The following is a 17,038-nucleotide window of genomic DNA, read 5'->3' on the forward strand; positions in this document are numbered from 1 at the left end:
TAAAAGTAAACTACATCAGTTTGAATATACACTCCAAAAAATGGGTTCTGTAATAAACAGGGACTTTGCCTCATAATAGTGAAATGGTTTTGGTGCAACACAGAACCATTAAAAAAACAAAAAGACAATAAACACTTTTTAGGGTTCTATAAAAAAAAACATCTACAAGAAGTATTGTTTGTATATGCAGGAAAAAGTGACCATACAGAAAACCATTTTGGCATTCAGATTGTTCTGGTGAGTTGTCATTGTTGTCAGTGTTGTCAGTGGCCACTGCCTTTACTAAATAATCACTGAATGACCTTCTTTTCAATAGTCTATAAAACTGATCGTGTAATTTACCTTCAGTAATTCTGCAATGTGAAAGAAAAACGAACATACAAGAGTGTACTCAATGATTTGTTTTTGCTTTGCCACATTCGTTATTATGGCATAAATGGCACATAAACCATAAACATTAATCTATAAAATAAAAAACTGCTAAGTTAGTTAAAAATAATTACTTTAGTTTTAAAATGAATGAAGCTTTTGCCTTGAGAGTCTACAACCCTTATTTATCAAAGAAGGCACTTTTAGTGCGAGCTAATATTTGAACCTGCATAATCAAACCATCATCCATGCAACCACAAGACTTGTCCATGCAAACAACACTGCATTAATGATCTTTTAATGGACTGATTGGCTGGGGCTAGCTTAAATTCTTATCCATGTTTGAAACTGATTTATGGCACTGTACTGATCATTAAATATGGTTTTTCACATCATAACCTAAGATCTTTAGATGTCAGTAATGACAATATTTGTAAATGCAGGGTTGTTAAGGAAGGTTGAAACAATGGAGGACTCTGTAGGGGTTTTGGGAAAGCAGTGAGAGGCCTAATGAAAGACTGTTTTGATAGTGGTGGGTAACTCAGGCAGTGGCTGTAGGGCATACTTTTAATCTCTACATTTTTTTTTGCAGTAAAATTATAGACAGGATGAAGGCAAAAGATTTCCAGTGGAAGCGGCTGCTTGGAACACATGATTAGCATTACAGGTCTATCAGGTAGCATAACGGCAATGTAAATCAGGTAATGGACACAGACGTATCTCCGGGTTAGGTTTTATTTTCTTTTTGAGTAAAGCAGTTTCTTAACATGCTCCCTTATCTTCAATAAAAGTGTAGGCTGTTAATCACACACACACACATGCTCAACATACTCTGCATACGTTGTTTGCCTTCTTTCACCTTGTTCTTCAGTAGTCAAGACCAGGACCCCACAGGACCACCACAGAGCAGGTATTATTTGGGTAGTGGGTCATTCTCAGCACTGAATGAATGACACTGCCATGGTAGTGTGTGTGTGTGTGTTGCACTAAGTGATCAGACACAGCAGTGCTGCTGGGGTTTTTAAACACCTGACCAGCGTCACTGCTGGACTGAGAACAGTCCACCAACCAGATATATCCAGCCTCTGAGGGATGAAAGATGACAAACAGAAACTGTGCAGCAACAGATAAGCTTCTGACTCTACATCTACAAGTTGGTGAGTGTCTAACAGAACATACAGATTTATATAGTTTATAAACATCCAGCAGCACTGCTGCTTCTTATATTTGTCATATTTGCTGCAATAAATCTCCAAAAACCAAACCAGAACCACAGCAACTAACCTGTGAGTTTCTGCTAACCTCTTCATAAAATGGCAGACTGTAGTTTCAGTGCTCTCTGTTACAGTTACAGTGCTCGGAGGGAAGTCACCTCTGAACTAGATAAGAGTTCTGAAATGATGAACTGAAAGAACAGGTTCTTCAAAAGCAGGATGGATCCTGACCTAGATATATCTGTTCTTAATAAAGGAATGGACATGATATGTTTTGGAAATAAGCTGTCATTGTTGTGTAGTGGAATCATCCCTTAAAGGGCCGATATCAACACAATAAGATTAACATGTCAACCCAACTGCCTACAGCTCCTTTCTGGAAATAAACAACATCAGTCCCTTTTGAATGAACTGATTTTGGGATGGAACAAAAAAAAATGCATGAACACATGCATCTATTTAGCCTGCAACAGCTCCAATCGTTTACGCTGATGTTGCAAGGAGTCCAGCCTTAAGTTTTTGAATGAGGTACAATACAAGACAGCCAGTCAGAAGTAAGATCATTTACATATGACATTCCTAATCAGACTTAAAGAGGTCTGCTTGCTCTAAAAGTTCGCTTTGTTTGTAAAGTGTAAAAGCTGTTTTTTTAGGGGTCCAGAACACCCCTTGATGATCCTCCTTGAATCAGTGGTCTGCGGTTCGCTTCTACTGAACTCTGGTGTGGTCTGCTGCTGGTGTAGAAGCTGTTCGCTCTAGGGTCTGTAGAGTTGTGTGATTGGTTAATTTTGTCACATGACTGCTTTGACTTTTCACCTGCACAGTGAAATGCCATGACTCCAAAAAGCGCTGTTTCTCTCTGCTTAAGTTTTTGTATCCAAGGAATAAGGAAAAGCAACAAACGGACTTAGGCCTGCATGCTTAAAAAACTGTGTGCAGAAAAGTGATATTCAAAATTGTGCAATCAATCCATGCACAATTCACCCCCAACCTACTCCATAGCACAACTTATCCCATTGATGACGTTACTCATAAGGGACTCAGGAGCTGCACCAAATAAAAAGGATTAGTAAATAAGAGGCATCAAACATTTATTTAATAATTATATATTTGACCACAAAGTAGAAGAGCCAACATCTGAACTATAGTTTTAAAATCTACCTTATTTACATGATATCTTTATCTAAATGTATAGTATATTTTCATTTTCATTTTCATTTTTTTTACTTACTTGTAACACTGGGTTTGTGAAGTGCAGACCATGCTTACTGTGGGCTGAGACAAGGAAGGGAAATTCAAAAAAACTTGGGCTGGAGTTCTGGGCGGCTTTAGCTGATGAGACTTGAAAGCCGACCCTCCCTTTGCTGAGCATGTGCTGGAGGAGAAGGAGGAGCTGGGGCGGTGGTGGAGTGCGAGTTTTTGTCATGAGACGGTGAGGGAAGAGGAGCATTTTAATGGAGTGTGTAATAAATGGAGAAGAGGAGTTCCAAACTTTAGTAACCCTGGGTCATGCCGCTTGCCATCAGCAGCCAGAGTCTGAGAGAGCACAGTTGGCCTTGCTCTCTCAGGGGTACTGATGGCACTTCCTCTCTACATCACTCCTAGTGTGATGAGCAGTGGTCAGCAGTGCACTTCCCTCAGAGCGCGTTGGCTGCCTAGCGATGCTGCATCATGCACCCTGTCATGCGGAGGTTGTACCTTAGCCTGGCTGGTGCTCATTTTGGAGTTTTCTGATATTTTACAGCCAACAAGACGCTAATAAAGCAATAAAAGGAAATTAAAATAATATAGAAGTGCATTCTGTGATTTAACGTACATTAGTAATGGAAAACACTTACGATTAAAGAAAACTTTAAGGTATAAAAGCAGTCTTAAGAATGAATGCAGAGGAGTATCTGACTGCTATCAGAATTTGCAGATGTTGTTTTTTATGTTAACAGTGTTAACAGAGTTTACATTCAAAAATCGGTTACATTTTTACCGTGTTGGTTTGTGCCCCACCACTCCTGAAGTCTTGTGAGGCTCCTTTCTTCTTTTTTTGGGATCATTTTGTTCTACAATAACATATTTAAAACTCCAAAGTAGAAGAGCAGGTCCAGGTACAGTCATGAATGAAATTAACCACAAAGGGAGAGTCTCAGAGAGGCCCAGATTAAGCCTAAGCCTAGACTAAGAAGAATTTCCAAAGGTAAATCATCATTGCTTCAACTTGGTTTAAGACTAGGCTTCATTCATGGCTGGGAAACCGTCCAAATTAGGAGCTCATAGTGAATGACTCAAATGGAACAGGGCCGAAATATATACGCCTTTCCTCACGAGTGCTTGGTACTTGCATGGAAGTAAAAGCATAACTTGGCTCCCAGATAAGTACAACAGTGTTGCAAGTTTACTTAAGTATTCAGAACTGAGTGAATGCACACAGTTACTGCCCACCACTGCATTTCACATTCCTGAAAGTGTCTCAATCCTGATGAGTCATAAGAGCCCCCATTTCAAGGACGCACCATTCTTCAGCCTGCGGATGCCCGCCTGTAACTGTGACTACACTGTAAATAGAGTGTAAATACAAGTGCTAACGCTGTCATTAACTCTCTCTCTCTCTCTCTCTCTCTCTCTCTCTCTCTCAGTTATTATCAACACAACTACGTTCCTGTTCTCGAAAACTTCAGGCCTTCGCGTCTCTATCGCCACAACAGTGGGTGGGCTGAAGGGCAGCAACAGGCGACCACTCCCTGCTGCTTTACTTAACTTTTCTTCTTAACCCACCCGTATTGCGTCAAATCCCGCCCCCCCCCCCTCCCCTCCCCTCCCCTCCCCGAGCTAGGCTTGGGCCCAAAAGGCCGGTAGGTCCTTCCTTACTCACCGTAGCGGCGGCCCGCTTGGAAGTAAGAACCAGTAACCAATCGTGGCGCCAGTGGGCGTGGGTGATCGACATACTGGCGGGCAGTGGAGGGGAGGAGAGGGTGGTGAAAAAGAACAAACAACGCCTCCCTGCCACACCGTCCCCTCCCTCCCCATTTTCCTCCTGAAGATCCCTGCCCTGCCCTGCGCTCAGCCATTCTCCATAGCCCCAAGTTACGACCGCACAGCTTCTGAACAGAGAGAGAGAGAGAGAGATAAAGTGAGTGAGAGAGAGAGAGAGAGAGAGAGAAAAGTAAGAAAGGCTTTTAAGCCTTGTGAGAAAAAAACAAACAAAAAAACCCAAGAGTGTGAGAGAAAGAAAGTTCTCAGAGAAAGAAGTGTCAGACAGCATCTGTGGGGGAGAAAACTTTTCGGGGCTGTGGCAGAAAAGACGTGTCCGGCTGAGGATGCTCATGCCGAGGTGTTAAAAGCTTTGGATGCAGGATCTGCTCCAGGTAAGACCACGTATTTCCATCCTTCAGTGTTCAGGACAGTCTGCAGCCCAGCCATTGCTCAGTTCCTAGCTACTTTGCTGTCCTTGGTGTTACGCAGTGGATAAACCAGTGAGCTACGACGTTTAGAGCGTGTTTAGCAAAGTTAGGGGGTCCTATGAGGGTACATTTCTGTTCGTGGAGGAAGCCCCCTCTGCCTAAAGACAATGAAGCGTAACATGGATCATGCGGAGAGGTGGGTGTGTAACTGGTTGCACAATTGGCATCTCCGTTACGCATTATCGTCCCGAGACTTTAGTAGACAGATTTGAAGGGAAAACAACGTTGGCTTTTGGTCGCTTTCAGTATCGTGGGAATGAAGTGATACTGAACTTTAATAGAAGCCTGAATCGCATGAGTTTGGTTAGACAGAAGTTGCTGAGAGGCAAACGTGTGTACTAACAAGAGCCGAGCCGAGTAATTGCAAGGAAATGCTCTGCTGTGTTTGCATGCCATGCAAAGAATATCCCCACACCCTTTGTAGTCGGCAGAAAAAGCCCCAGCAGCAGTGCTGGGTCGAGTTTGGCACTGCAACGTGGATAAATGCTTGACGCGCGCGCTCGCGCACAGCTGGAGTGGAGATACGCACGAAAACTTTTCTTTCTGTGTAGGAGAAGTTTTTCTCCACGCTCAGATACTGGTGTGCTTAAGTGTATATGTGTGTGCTTTCTGTTGTGGACATGCTGCTGAATAAGAGTGCGCTTCTTTTTAACGCTGCCTCCATGCCTGCCTTCATTCCACGTCGATTCTTTCTCCTCATAATCTCGTGCGTGGTTTCATACCCTACCAAATGTGGTCACAGCTCAGAGATTTGAGCAACGTCAGCAGATATTCAGCAGATGACTTTAAAAACAGGGCTAAATGAACAGTTTTATAGGTTTTCTGTTGCTTGTGCACGCTGAGATGGTACTGGTTGCAAACTTTAGGTGAGGTGTGGTGTTTTACTGAAAACTCCCTCTGAAGTGAAGCTTAAATGTACTGAAATGGGTGGAGTCTGGTCATTCTCAGTTTTTTCTCGATTTCCTTAACCTGGGATTCTGGCCAGGGTGTGGGGAGTGCGAAAAAAGGGGGATGGTGGTGGTGGTGGGGGGGAGGAGGGTTGGGAGGGGGGGGTGATGGAATGTAGTGGTTTGGAAAGACTTACTAATTGAAACCAGGTCTGAAGCACAAGAGGGAAAAGTACAGCTTTGCTTGAAAGAGGAAAGAATGAAGGGTTTGATTCACGCTCTGCTCTTATTCAACTCTGGAGTTGAGGTTTTGCTGCAGAAAAGTTGCCCAAACTTTCTACGAGAACTTTAAGAAAACAGGGAAAACAGAAAAAGAAGAGAGGTGGAGTTCACCTCCGTTTTGGAAAATGTACAGTTTATTCAAAATGGTCTTTAACATGTTCTGAAAAGCTTGAGGGAACAGCTATATACATGGATAGACTGAGGAACTGCGCATTTAGATCCCATCCCCCTCCCTCTCCTGCCACACCCTTCTCGCCCCCTTCTTTTTTGTAGTGGAAAGGATCACTACATGACCAAATGTGCTGATAGAGCCCATAGAAGATAAAGAATAGCCTTTTAAAACCTTTGGACATTCTGTTCCAGGAGATTTGTACACAGGCTGCTGAGATGTTGAGGAATGCCAGTTCCATCAAGGTCCAGCAGTGTCTTGTAGTTCAACCTTGAAAATCTCGAGGTGGTTGTGTGTTTGTTTCTAAGTAGGACAGGGCGAAAGTTTAGCCGCAGTTCTTCGAGATTCGCTCTTGATGGATAGACCACACACAGTACGTTGAGGCTTGGTTGAGCATCAGCGCTCAAAGGAACTAGGCACCACTTTCTCCTGCAAAATGTTGATAGGGTAGATAGGAGGGGTGCCTCTGAGAAGTTTGCTATGCCAGTGTGAAACGGAAAGACTCTGGACGCGCGCACACTTCCTCTGTCATTTCCTTACAGGCTTTTAGAGGGTCTGCCGTCTATGCCAAACGGAGCACAGTATGGAGGAACAGCCCTCTTCACAACTAAGTGTAGTATTTATTGTCTGTTTGTTTTCTCACCCTTGCATTGTTTCTGACTCAAGAGCAGCCCTGATAAAGAACTAAATGAGAGCATTCATATGCTCTTATCTGTGAAACTGTTTGTTTAGATGATCCTCTGCTGATATGAATGGACCACAGATGTAGAGATGTTGACCAAAAAACCTGAATGAGTTCAATGAGGCATTTGTGACTGCTTAGTAAATCCTCAGTGATGTTCTTTTGACGCTTCCCTTTTTTCCCCAAACCTCTTGCTTTGTTGCGTTATTGCGCTGTGTTTCAGCTTGTCCAAACTAAGCCTTAGTTGAGAAATACTGACTGTGGAAGTTAGGAACAATTGAGCAAAAGGCCAAACCCCTGCCAAAATCCCAGTGACTCAGAGCCACACGTTGATTTTTCATCATTTTCCATGTGACTGGATTCTATTGTAAGCAGCAGTCTGGGACATGCAGTAGGGAATATGGTCTTTGTAGACGCCTTTAATTCTCTTAACACTTCTGACCATGAAAGTTTCAGCTTTACTGTTATTAGTAATATGCATTCGCTGTCACTCAAAAACCTAGTATTTTTTTCAAAATGGTAACTTAACAGGAGAAGACAAGGTACCTTCTTAACGTTTAGTGGAAATAACTGTAAAACGATTTTGGGGCATTTCTATTGCCCATTTATTGTGAAACTTTGACGCGGTGTTAAGAACAACTGCCAGATTCAATTTATGTAGCGAACCATAGCACCAATGAACAGGGGGAGGGTGAAGATTTCAGAGCTTCCAGAACTTTCAGAACTTGTAGGTGTACGTGTATGAAAATCCAAGTCCGCTTAGCCCTCACAGTTTCCTTTAGCTGCTATGCATTAGGGGGTGTGGCAGCGGTAAGAACAGTATAAAATCTGTATGTCTTGCAAGACAGAACTTGACTCGATCCGAATAGCAATGAGCACGTCATGTTCGGTCAAGATGTTATATGTAAGTGTTATACATGATCCTCGTTCTTTCTCAACATCATTTTGCTGATACCTGCCTGATAAATGGACTAAGTCGTTGCAACAGGCTAACCGCTGCCTGGTGCTGTGACATGTTCTTGATTGCAGTGACAGTCTGTCCAATCTCTCTCCTGGTGTTCATCGTTCCACCCAGTACAGTCTGCTGGATTCTAGGTGTTTACAGATTGTGAAATAGAGAGTGCTGGATGTGACTGAATTTTTGGCAGATATCTGTAGACATTTTTTGCAAGGTTTGTGTTATATTTGCTGTAGGTGGTCATGGTACCTCTGCAGTTTGATGGGAAGCACATGTTTATTGTGTTTTCATGGACATTTATCTTTAAACTTTCCATACACAAAACCTCAGGAATGTACAGAATCAGTGTAGTCCTTATCTGTAACTAATCACTTGGCAAGTCAAACTAGGCATGACCTGACATGTATACACATTGCTTTATTCTGCACACCCATTGCGGCAGCAAAACAGTGTTTTGCGTTAACGCAGTGTGCCATGGGGCAAGCCTGGAGAGATCCAGTCCTAGCCTTTAGTTTAGTCTGAGTCTAAACATTATACTTTTAAACGTTTAAACGACTTATGATCAATCTCCAAAATGTGGTGCCTAAAATGATCAATAGAGGCATATTTGGGCGTTTTTTGTGTCACTTCTCAGAGATGCTGGCAGTTTTTTTTTTAGCTAATTAGGAACATGAGTCATCTCAATGCTCTGGACCACACCCCTTACACTACTTTGAAATGTTTGACAGAGTTGTAACGGAGCAAGGCGTAAATCCTTGCAAAAGTGAGGCACAAAACCCTGAACCATTGATGGTGACTCAATGATTATGTCAATCTATGACTAAGTCACATTATGTGGATAAGCCTTGTGGAGCAGCAATATCCTGAATCGATTGTTTTATTGCAGTTGACACTTTCCAACTTTAATTATGGTGATTACTTCAGTCATCATAGTATAATTCCTTCGATCATTAAGGTAGGACTTGTGTTAATACACAAGCAAACCAGTCTAGCCAGTCTTTACCTTTTTTCTTCCCCTTAGGTTGCATATCTACACCCTAACTGTCAAGTGACAACGTCCCTCTGTAGGCTGGATCACTTTCATTTCTTCAACATATTGTTCAGTACTGCTTTTTTTGTCCTTAATTCTACTCCATTAGAACAATAGTCTTTTTTAAAGGCATCTCTGGTTAAGATGATTGCTTCAGTGCACGCAACGCATGCTTTTAGTTAGGTCGTCTTTCTGTATCTCTGCAGAGTGCAGAATAATTCGGGCGAAGTTTTTTGGCTGAATGTGGGTTTTCAATTGAGTCCATCTGGATGGGAAGATGGAACATTTTACCGCTTGGTAGTTATTCTCGATTTTCCAGAAGTGAGTCAGCACTCGTTTTGAGGCAGTTTGATCTGCTGCAGCATATAACCCCCATATTCCCCAGTGATTAATGAGGTACTAGTGAAAAATATTTGTGCCTGTCAAAGGCCACAACTAGTGGATTTATTGACTTTCGTGCGGTCCAAATGCTAGCTCACCACGTGCATACTCCTCCAATTAAACATTACAACATTTTAATTAAAACAACAGGCCATAAAGACACAGCTTACGCTATAAACCAGCCTTTTGTCTTTGTTTGTTGGTGGGAGGAGGATGGGGCACTCGTTCGTTATTATGATAGATGTCTGTGGGAAACCTCACTGCTGAAAAGCTGCTGTCTCTTACTTCATACACACAGTACATTTTCATTCCTCAGCAGCTTTGCAGGTTATTTGCACTTCCGAATCTGAGTCTCATTGAGTCTGTGATTAAAATCTGCTTTACTTAAAGTTGGTGAGACAATTTTTAAACACAGGAAATTATCGTTCCAGTCATTTTGCCTCTGTTGGATTATAATCGGTAAAACCTAATAAAATGAGTATCCTGTTTTTGTGGTACAGACACAGTGGGTGAACGGAGTGATTGGGCAGAGTGTAGGACATTGCATTGGAGTTAGTCACTGCAGGAGAGGCTGGGCGCTCTTCCAGCTGGCCTGACGGCTCTATCAAGGAATGTGTGTGACTGGAGGCCAGGGTGGGGCCCTTTATGCTCTGCGAGCATGGGAGATGGTGTGCCCATGGTTGCTCTCTTATTCAACGTAGGGTGTGTCCCGTACTTTAGATGCAGTATGCGATGACTAGGATGTACTGTAGACGCTACAAATCTTTAGATTTGTGCCGACCTACCACCCAGAGCATTCTTTTAGACTTTTAGACTGTAACATTTACCATTCTGTTACATGCATCATTTGTTTGCCATTGATCCTGACCAGGTCCATTAAAATCCCTGTAAGATCTTGCAAAAAGAAGTCTGCCTTTAGCTAGAAATCAGTAGAAGTCTCATAGATGCAGTCTTTGGAGTGTACACAGCTGCTCTGCCACGCATTGTTCTGTGCAAACACTGTGACAAGCCCATCCAGCCTGTCCTTTATTGCCACAGGTCCATGTCTATTTCAGTCCCGGCTCCGAAATAACTAACTGTATTATGAAACAGCAGGATAGTGTGAGCTTCTAGCAGTGTTTTTATAATCTTAAATGATAAAAAGCTTTGAGACGCTGAGAAGAATATTCATCTATATTGTTTATGAACAGCTCAGGACTATTGATACCACCAACACTGACTTGTGAAGGCTTCAACCCCCTCAACCCCCCTTGAGCTACAGCATAGCATGTCAGATTTAACTCTAAGAATATGAATTGGGGAAAAAAATACAGAAAAAATATATACATACCTTCATCTGTGATTACAGATCTTTAGCTGCAATTATTTCAGGATTATTGAGATTCTGAAAATAAAGTAACCTTTAAACAAGAAGGATCACTTGTTAAAATATTGTAATCAGCATTTCCAATGATTGTATATTAAGTTGATTGTACAGGTCTATAAGACAGGGTATCACTTTATGCACAGTGTTCCTGCAAATTGCTATTTTCTATGAGTCCTAAATGGTAATTAAGAGTTAAAGTTAAACCACACTGAAGAGACATAATTACAGTTGTTCTGCAACACTTTCTAGGGCAGGTCTCTACTGGCAGATACCTGTCTGATCTGACTCCACCATTTCTTTTCAGTGTCAGTGAAGTTTTTCCCCTCCTTCAGCTGCCCCAGGCATTTGTCTTAAAAAAGGCACCGGTCTTGGAAAAGACATATCAAGATTTCCTAAAAGATTTTTTTCAGCTATCATTTTGGAAATGCTTTAGAGGCCCATTTTTTCTCAGTGTCGGCCCTTCTTAGACCCAGCACTTTTTGCCCAAAAAGTGTAGTTTGTAGATGTGCAGGGTATAGTGCAAAGACAGTTTTGCAGTTTGCAACCTGAATGGCATTGGTTTATGACTTAGTACTACTATATCAGACACGATACGATCAGTAATGAAAAATCTAAAACACCACAAAAAGTCCCCAAAAGCAGAACTGGATTCTCTGAAGTGATCTTTATCACATTAGTGTGCATGTCAATTAGCTTGCATCATATCCTGTCGTCCATCATTTGCTTTATTGCCCTGAGAGGCACATCAAAGGAACTAACACATTCTTCACATTTTCTTCTCACACAGGACAACACACGTAAAACAGACTTCCCTTTGTTCAGACATCTTGTGCTAAACTGAAGATGGGCTATTCAGGCTGTGCCAAATGTATTTATATTTTTAAATAAAAAAATAAATAGAGACACACGTTAATGCACAATTGCAAACTGTGCTCTAACATGGCATCTAACACTAATTTAGAGGTTTTGGCCTATTATCAGAGTCTGGAACTGTATCATTGTATAGCGACTAGCATGTTACATACATAGCTGGAGTGTATAGCGTTAGATTGGGACACTATAAAGAATTTAATTTGTTCCAAATATTGCTCCTTTGTGATGTTGAATGCTCCATAAAAACCTGAATTTGGAAGCATGTTAATGTAAGGCACACTTTCTGGTAGTGGTTATTAACTAATTACAAATGTACTGAATCAGAACACCACTGAATCATATAAAATCAAATTCATTTTACATTTGGGGAATCAGTACAGAATCAGAATCCATAGTGTATCACTAATGATTTGTTTAATTGCACAGATCATTTTTTTGCACAGTAAGAGTAAATAGGTATATCTATCAGTTATGCTACTGCTACACTTCAGCAACTGCTTGTTCAGGTAATTGTGTGTTTAGTGTGTGGTGATAAGCCATGCATTCATATAGCCGGTGACACGTTTTCTCAAAGAGCCTGTGAAGCTGATAAGGTTTGCTTTGACTAGGGGCTGACACTGGTTAGAGTCAGTGTGAGAGGTAGAATATCAGAGCAAACACTGTGCACTGCTGTGGACTCAGGATTTCATAGTTATTTGAATAAACGGATAAGTTAGACGAGGCACGTTATGCATTATAAAGAGGTGATATAGAGTTAGGCGAGAAGATTGTCTATATGCACATGAGTGGATGTCTGCTTCCCCGTGGGGAACCCTATAGGGCCTCTGTTTTGCAAGGTGACAGTAGGACAAGTCTTCAAACACACGCAGGAATTATGGTGAAGGAACAGATTTTGGGATGGCAGTTTTTTTTAAAGTCTGATTTCAAGGGAAAATTGATGTTTTCTTATTATTATTTTCTTTGAACGCGCTGTAGCACACGTACACATGTATTTGGCACTCCCCCTCTTCATCTGATGTGGTCTTATATTTGTTTTATTGCTCTTTAATAGGCTTGACAAAATAACTGGATGTAATCCAAAGCAGTAGGTGGATACATTTATTTTTAGGGAGTGCTGCACAGGATAATAGTTTAATTGTGCTTGTAATCTACATTGTAATCAATCCAGTTATCTTATGATACTGTAATGTGGGATTTAGCAGATCATTATACAGTTTAACAGACATTTTGCAAAAAAATAGAACTACTGAAAGAATACCTCTGGGTGTGAGCAGGATCAAATAAACTCAGGGCTTAGGTTAGTGTAAAGGAATGCTGTCTGTATTATGTGTTTATGCAGTATCCGTTTCAGTCACTGTCGCCCTCTGAGGGCAATGTAGAGAAAGTAGAGAGCAATGGGTGGGGTTGTATTCTGAAGGAAAAGGAAGAAAAGGAAAAAACAAAAAGATTATGCCTGTTCATAGAGTTAGTACATACGCTACCAGGGAAAGCCACTGTATACTGATTTTCTCGTGCACTGCAAGTATGAGATGTATTAAAAGGTACCTTGCTTTTAACTAACAAAGTTATTAGCTGTGAATAAGACATGATTTTTAATGAAAGTCTTGCAAACCTTGCAAAGCCTTAAATGTGTCTAACGTTTTGCTTTTGTCTCTTTTCTTTTTCCAGAAAACGAAGTAACACAGGGGTGGCACAGAGCGTGTTGTCCGTGACCACAAGGTAAGTTCCTCCTTGTTTCTTTTTATGTTTAAAAGAGCAGATGACAGTGTCGTAGGAACAAAAATGGAAACATGACACAGCAGTGAACATGTTTTACCTATTTAGAGCCATTTCTTGTTAAGCCCCAGAAAATGTTGCAAGTGTAAGATAAACATACACACATCAAAATGTCATAGTAGTGTAACACCAAAGTGTAAATGTACCCTCTAAGGTACACTGTGTATAGCTTTAAAGTACACCACTCACCAAACTAGGATATTTGTATCTTTCCACAAACAGAATTTTTAAAAAAGTAAAACAAATAAATAAATACTTGGAGTCAACACAAATGACATGAATACAACTTTACGAAAATGAATATGGTACAATTATGGTCTCTAATTATAGGTACTGAAGAAGACGTACCCTTGAGGGAATCACTGCTGTTTTTCTAAGAGTGTATTTATGTGAAGTGTATGTTAAAAAGCTGGTGCTTGAACACTAAAATACAGACAATTAAAATATGATACCACTAGACGTGTTATAACATCCAGCGCTCTTAAACATCACAAAGTAAATGATTAAACCAGTCCCTATAAACCAACGTGAGACTAGAAAGCACTTATGGCATGTTTGTCATGAAATCCATGCTTGACTCAGGAAGGTCATACAACCGTGTCTGCTGTGAAGGGCCTGCACTGAGAAATTTGACACTTCGTGCCCACTGTGTTTGCCCTCCCATAGTACTGCCTGACCACCTGTTCATGACGTCCATTTCCCCATGCCATTACCCGGCCTGCACGGTTTGCGCCAGCAGCTGGTCAAAAGCAGCTGCGGAAAGATTTTCATGACTGAGACTCAATATGGCTTGGTTCCTAAATTTACATGAGGAGAAAAAAAAGAAATCCTGAAGTTTTGATGGAAGTCAATGAAACAAGATATAGTTCAAAGTCATTCTAGGCCTTTTCTATTTATCCTGTCACAGAGAAACGTTATATTAAAAACACATAAAAAAAAGATATAATAATTATAATAATTAAAAAAATAACATATTTTTTCTATACATAGCAACACTGATTTATCAGATATAGAGAGTGTGTTTAAATGTAACCACACTCTCACACACCATTGCCTGAGGTTCAATTTGCTGCTAGGAATCTCTTGAACTTATGAGAACAAGCTCTCCCGACACAGTTCCCCTGATCATAAATCTAAAGAGGGATAAAGAAGCCAGAAAATATGTATGTTGAGTTGCTTGATGTGAAGGGAGGGGACGGGAGTGTGCTGACCCCATCACAGAAGCAGAGTAGGAAGGGCGTGGCATTAGGCTAAACTTTAAAACATGCTTGAGCCAGGGAGAGGAATAACAAGTCGTTCCTCCACTCACTGGGAGTTGCTGAGAATTCGACACTGTTAGTTTTGCCCTCCTCCTGCTTTTGGAAAGGCCTGTGTCAGCCAACAAAAATAATGAGCCTCGTTTCAGAATACCCAATCATGTGTCCATGAGCAGGTTTCTGACATCAAAGTCTCAACGTGTTTCATAGAATAGAATAGAATAGACAATGAGTTTATACTCTGAACTGACACTGAGTAGCAGTTTTCATGCTTGAGCAGAATAAGGTAATGCGCCAGAGTAATAGCAGGTCGTGCTTCTGCTTTAATTAGTGGCATTAATAGTACAGTATTAAACTGTTTTGCGCTGTGGGGAAAAGTTTAGGTTGCTACATGAGCAGAATAGAATTTAGTGAAAGTAAATTGCAGAACTGTGTCAGAGTTTCCCAATTTGACGTATTTTTAACGTCTTTAAGAATTATAAATCTTTTTTTTTTTTTGAAAGGGTCCTAAAATTACCCATTCAGCCTCTTTCCTTCTGTTAACTTGTTCTTTGCTTCTAGTGTGTGGGAGGAAAATGCAGCTTTCCATAATAAGCTGCTCATATTTGGTGCCATATCATGACATTTATTATGTGTTTGCATTTTTGAGCAATTTCCTTTTGAAAATCCACTTTTGGATTAAAAGGGGAAGTAGATTGCTGAAAGATTGTGTGTATTCAACAAATCCTGTGAACCGGTTAAATGTTTAGTCTTAGTATGATTGTAAGTTATAACGGGGCTTGCTGTTATTCTGTGTTGTAGACTGTCAGGGGCAGAATGGTATTTTGTTTGCATTCAGGCTCGTCTGCTTACTTTGAAGGGATCCTACAAGTTGTCAGCTAGTGCGTTGGCTCTGTGTTCCTCAATACTTTTGGTTGTTATTTTAAGATCTTCCTGATTATTAGATCAAATATTGGATATTGTTATTTTAAGATGGATTATTGATTATTGGGTAAGAATCAGGAAGACTGCAGAACAGGCATTGGTGGTAAAGTCTTGTGAAATGACAGATGCTTAACTTGTTATTTACATAATATGAAATGCGTATACACTCATTGACCACTTTATTAGGAACACTATACTAATACTAGACAGGACCTCCCCAGTGTTGACAAGCTAGTGTGACGCAACCTGATTCTGCTCACCAGTTTCTGTAGGCTTTCTGTCAGCTCAAACCGGTCTGTCAATTCTCATTTGACACCTCTCATCAACAAGACGTTTCTGTCTGCAGAACTGCCACTCACTGAAATCTAGAGACTTTCGTGCTGAAAATCAGGAGATCAGCAGTTACAGAAACTCTTAAACCAGCCCGTCTGGCACCAACAATCAGCGCACACTCAGAATCACTGGCATGGCTTTTCCCCCCATTCTGTTGGCTCAAGTAAGAATTGGTAAACAGAAATCCAATCAGTCAGTAAACCAGGCTAACCAACCAACCATATTCTGCAGTTCGACTATTTACCTCTTGTGTACACAGCAATGCAGTGAGGCGAGGAAGAATCAATGTGAGGACAGTGTAATTATAGATTTGTTCATCTAACTAGTATAATGTTGTATAGGCTTTCCAAATAACTTTAAATGGTCATGTTAAACTTCAAAGCAACAGGGATATGTGCTACCTTAACAACTAACTAATATTTACTAGATATTAATAAAGGAAACTTCTGGAGAAGATGGCCAAAGCATGACAGTCTGGTCCAGTTATTCAGTTTGAATGCTGATTTGCCCCACTGTCTCTTGCCACGCAATGTTTCCCATCTTTTGAGACACCACAACTAGAGAGAAACTGTTAAAAATACTGCTATTATCAAGATATGGATTTTTTTGTAATTACACTGGTATTATCACAAACAGTACCATATGGCACATCACTATTATAAATAGATAAAGCATAACAGTGTGACATTCCAATGAATGGCTAAAATATTCCTCCAGTATGAACCAGCGTATGTGTCAGTATATGGGCAAATGTGTTGCTTGTTTTTCCTAAACGTTCAAAGCTGTAGTAAAATGAGGACATCTTGCCTAACAAATATACATGTCTGTTACAAGATCTGGTGTTTTCTAGTAATCAGTCAGCATAAGCCAGAGGAGTGTTGATCACAGTGTTGTATAAAATATGCACGTAGGTGTATTCATAGCCAAAAGGTCTTATGTAATAGCTGAGTGGATGGTTGAGGGGGTGGTATTAATGCAACAATGAGATGTCTGTGTTTGAAGCTGGAATGACAGACCCACATATTTGCTGGACAACTCAACAGAAATATTGGTTGCTTTGTACTAGAGCCCTTAATTTCTCCAAGC

The 17,038-nt window shown here is 40.8% G+C and overlaps 1 protein-coding gene across 3 annotated transcripts in view; it reads left to right on the forward strand.

The window, feature by feature from the left end:
- Positions 1–4,624: 4,624 nt before the first annotated feature.
- Positions 4,625–17,038, forward strand: part of ahnak (AHNAK nucleoprotein) — a 34,993-nt gene continuing 22,579 nt past the window's right edge. For all 3 annotated transcript variants that reach the window (XM_072662885.1, XM_072662887.1, XM_072662886.1), the window contains exons 1-2: positions 4,625–4,939; positions 13,332–13,382. The gene's annotated coding sequence lies outside the window, so the exon portion shown is untranslated. The remainder of the gene's footprint in view (positions 4,940–13,331; positions 13,383–17,038) is intronic.

The sequence above is a fragment of the Salminus brasiliensis genome, chromosome 19, assembly GCF_030463535.1.
Source record: "Salminus brasiliensis chromosome 19, fSalBra1.hap2, whole genome shotgun sequence".
Classification (NCBI taxonomy): Eukaryota; Metazoa; Chordata; class Actinopteri; order Characiformes; family Bryconidae; genus Salminus; species Salminus brasiliensis.